We start from the raw sequence: 5,014 nt of genomic DNA on the forward strand, positions 1-5,014 counted from the left end.
ATCTTGGATAAAAAGTTACCTTGAACAGATTCGTCAATGTTCTCATTACCAGGAGCAGTATCACGGTTCCAAAATTGGTATGATCATGGTAGTTTGTTGTTGTAACCTCACAGTTAAAGTCTTTCTGATCGTGTCATCGTCATGATCATACAAATGATTGAATACGATTACAATTATACATGCAATGGTCAATCAACCGTAAGAGTACAACAAAATATATGTTGGGAAAATACTTATGTGTTAGATGCCTTATTTGGGTAGTTTGTGTGTTTTCTACAGCGCCATTTCCTCTAAACCTAAACAATATCTACATAAAACAAAACAATATAACAACAAACGTTATAGATTTGTGCAGTAATTTCGAAAGTTTATCATCACGAAAGAACAGTATAACAGGACCTGTCTTCAAAATGTATCTGAACGTTATCCTTAAGCTAATGTATCTAAGATTTACTATGATGTTTGCAATAACAAATTGTTTGGAAATAAAGGATCTTCATGTCTGATGCTGATTACTGAGATGCAGACAGACAGGTATCATGTAACTGATTTGGAGACAAGCTGTTGTACAGCATTCAAAAGACATGAGAGACGCTATGGGACTTGGCCTTCTCTAGAATGTCATATTAATGTTCTTAATGTAGAGAGAGTCCAGGATTTAATATTCACGCCACATAGAACTGTGATAGAAGTCCGCATTTGAAATATGAACTGACATTTTGCCTACAAGTTAATGTATTACCCGTCGATGTTGGGAAATTATAGCTTGTCAGCATATATAACGAAGCTCTGTCAGCTCCTGGGCAATCACAGTGAATTAATCAATACCAATGACGCCTAGATGTTGCATGGAAGGGCTACACACAGACAAGTACTAGTTATACGGAAGCCTATACTTACCTGGGGGTTCCAGTTGTGTGGAAGTTCTTTATGTAGAGCTATTGCTCTTGTGTGGATAGGCTTTACGTGGGGATGTGCCAGTGTTTTAATCATAATAGAAGGGCTCTAATTGGATATGTTCCAGTTCTATAGAAAGGTTGTTCGAGCTGTATGTAAAGGCTTTCCACAGAGATGTTCCAGTTGAATGGATATTTTTTTGTACGCAGATATATTCCAGTTGTATCAAAGGGCTTGTGCAGAGATGGTCCAGTTGTGTGGAAGGGGTTTGTGCAGAGGTGATTCAATTGTAGAGAAGGGCTCTGCTTATGGGTGTTCCAGTTATATGGAAGGGCAATACATAGAGATGTTCTAGTTGGGTTGAAGGACAATACGTAGAGATGTTCTAATTGAATTGAAGTGCAATTCGTAGATATGTTCCAGTTGAGTGGAAGGGCAATACGTAAAAATGTTCTTGTTGAATGGGAGGGCAATTTGTAGAGATGTTCTAGTTGTATGGAAGGGCCATTCGTAGAGATGTTCTAGTTGTATGGAAGGGCAATACGTCGAGATGTTCTAGTTGTATGGAAGGGCGATACATCGAGATGTTCTAGTTGTATGGAAGGGCGATACGTCGAGATGTTCTAGTTGTATGGAAGGGCGATACGTCGAGATGTTCTAGTTGTATGGAAGGGCGATACGTCGAGATGTTCTAGTTGTATGGACGGGGCAATACGTCGAGATGTTCTAGTTGTATGGAAGGGCAATACGTCGAGATGTTCTAGTTGTATGGAAGGGCAATACGTCGAGATGTTCTAGTTGTATGGAAGGGCGATATGTCGAGATGTTCTAGTTGTGTGGAAGGGCAATACGTCGAGATGTTCTAGTTGTATGGAAGGGCAATACGTCGAGGTGTTCTAGTTGTATGGAAGGGCAATACGTCGAGATGTTGCACATGAAGGCTATATATTTTTGCAGTTGTTTGGGAGAGGCTGAATTTCGAGAGGTCCCAGCTGTAGGCATGGAAAGACGTTTGGCAGAGATTTTCCATTTGTATGGAAGGACCTTACCTAGAGAAGTTCCAGCTGTACTTGGTGGTTACGGGTCATAGTAGCGACAAGTATGATGGGCACCCATAAAGAGGCATTCAAGCACTGGTGTATTTAGTTGTGCGAGTATCTCAATTATTGTCGATCGATTTCACTATTGCCTTTTGGAAGATGTTCTAATTCATTATTCCGACAGACTAATAACCTCAGTGAACAGAGGTGTAATATTTCATTTTACTTCCCAATTACACAAAATTACAAGAAACAATATACAGTTTTATTCCTATAAGTAAAAGAAGTAAAAACATTCATGTCACGAAATATTTTGATCGATCTTTACTCAAATTATTATTTCGATTATTGATGACACGTTTACCCAAGAAGAATAACCAAACCTTGACAAGTTTGGTGTTTCTAAGTTTTGAGGGGGCACGGGTGGCCCAGTCGTCTAAGGCGCCGCGATTCGCTGTGCAGAGTTGCGTCCCGTCGGCATGCAAGAAATCTATGATTGTGGTTTCGAATCCCGGTTCACCCCGATTATATTTCTAGTTTTGTCAGCACCATACCCGTGCTCGTGGGTTTCACAAAAGTGGTAAACGTCTGACATCTGCATCACTTCGGGCTTTCCTCTCACATTTAAGCTGTCAGGCCGTGATATAACCGGAATAATGTTAAATGCGGCGTTAAACCCTACTCACTCTCTCTAAGTTTTGAAAGACACGTTTGAAACGAAGGACCTATGAGCAATCAATACATGCTACGTCAGTCTGACATTGTGGGCGGAATTATACCTATCACTACAACTGCTAGAACATAGATTGAGTTGTCTGATGTTGCAACTGACAATCTATTGACATATTTGAACCAAACGCTGCTGTGGCCTGTATATTAATATATCACTGTCAGGCCAGTGACTGGTACATTTAGCACGGCGTGGCTCTGAAGGAAATTACTTGAAAGGAATGACTAAATCTTCTTTACGATATAATTTGATAGATATGAATTGCACTGTGGCAAAAATAGATATGATCTCACAACGCTGAAAACCGTACCGTCCTTAAGAGTTGCACCACACATGTGCCGTGGTGGAGATCGATACGTGTTCGCATCTCACCTGGTTCAGGATATACTCACCTCTAGCGAACACCTGGTGTCAGCATTATTTGATAATGATAATTTAAACACATGCTCATGTCCAGTCGGAATCGTACAATAGACGTCCTGGTATGCTCTGGTAAACAGTTGACTTGCCTTTTCATGTGTTTATGACAGGTTTCACCGGTGGGCTGGATAGCCTCATCCTTGGTAGTGATTCAGAAACACATGCTAAGGATATACATGAAGCTGGAATCGTACAGTGGACTCTTTTAGTTGAGATAGCTTATTCGAGGCCTCAGTAAAGCTTTCAAAAAGTTTTACGGAGGACATTTCTAAATTTGACGCATCAGTGACACACACACACACACACACACACACACAGATATATATATATATATATATATATATATATATATATATATATATATATATATATATATATATATGTATATGTATATATATATTATGCATACATATATACCGTGTTCAGGTGAACATTTGACTTGCCTTCGCATGTTTTTGTGACGGGTGCTACTGGTGAACCAGGATACGCTTACATTTTTGCGAACACCAGGTATCATCACTATTTGATAGTGATTCACAAAGAAATGCTTGCGATAGAGTCGGAATTGTACAATGGATATTTCTCACGATTAATGGAAAGGGCTTGTCGCGTTTACTTGCATTAGACGGGGAAATAAATAAGATGACTTAATGTCTCGACATTTCATGGCATCGCTACGTCACCTATCATAATCGAGTAATGTTGCAGATGGAAAACGTCGAATAAAAGTTCATATACAGTAAACTACGGTTATAACGAACTCAAAGGGACTACTAGTTTTAGTTCGTTATAACTGTAGTTCGTTATAAGCATATATACAGCATAACTACAGCAAATAGTCGGGACCAAAAAGTAAGTCCGCTATATTCGTCAGTTCGTTATAAGTGTGTTCGTTATAACCGTAGTTTACTGTATTTAACTCGAATATATTTTGATTCCACTTCATCAAGAGATGCTTATGATTTTTTTGGCAGAGGCAGTTGCAGATTCAGCTCTGGCCTAAGTTATATATCAGATTTCGGAACTACATTTGTAGAAAAGATTCTACTTCACGTCGAGATGTATTATGTCGGGGCCCAGCTCTTTGGTGAAGGTCAAAGAAACTGGAAAGTCAACGTTCAATGTCGAATCCTTTCCAATTTCAACTTCGGAGCGATTTTCAATTTCTCTTTGATGGACAGGAACTAATTTCAGTGAACAAACCTGATACACCGAAGCCCTTTCACGTTAACGACGCCGATCTCACACTTTAGGAACATCGTACATGCTCCTTGCGAATTTGAAAAGACATTTCCGAAAGCAGATTGCCATGACGGGTAATCAAATATGATCAGCCTGACGCCAGGCCATCAAGGGGGACAATCTTATTGGATCCCCCATCTCCTCAATAAAAATCGATAATCACAAGCCCGGTTATCGTTGCACAGGTTGTGTGGTGGGTACTGCACGTGCATGTCATGAATAACACAATTTGGCACGTCCTCTCTTCATATTTCACACGTCAGAGAGAAAGATGATTTCCAATTTAAAACATCTTGTCATTTCCCCCGAGGAACGATCGATAAGGAGGTTCTTAATCAGGTTCCTCTCTCGGCAGTGAAATACAGAGCATCAAACGGCTTAGTCTACATGGACTATAGTATGTTATGGATTGAGTGCACAATCAGTCACATACCATGATTATTGAAGAACATATGGAGTGAGTTTACTAACGCGTGTGCTTCGGAACGTCCTGGATGTAGAAAGCTGAAGGTATGTGTGCCCGGTATTGTCTCGTTCACGTTCAGGTACGTTAATCTGACGCATCAGAGCCAAACATTATATGTGATGGAATTTCCTATTTTGACTTTCACCATATGTCCCCGTGTTTTTTTCAAGTGAACATTTGACTTGCCTTCGCATGTGTTTATGATCGACGGGTGCAACT

The sequence above is a fragment of the Haliotis cracherodii genome, unplaced genomic scaffold (genome assembly GCF_022045235.1).
Source record: "Haliotis cracherodii isolate W230 unplaced genomic scaffold, xgHalCrac1.p SCAF_4, whole genome shotgun sequence".
NCBI classification, from domain to species: Eukaryota; Metazoa; Mollusca; class Gastropoda; order Lepetellida; family Haliotidae; genus Haliotis; species Haliotis cracherodii.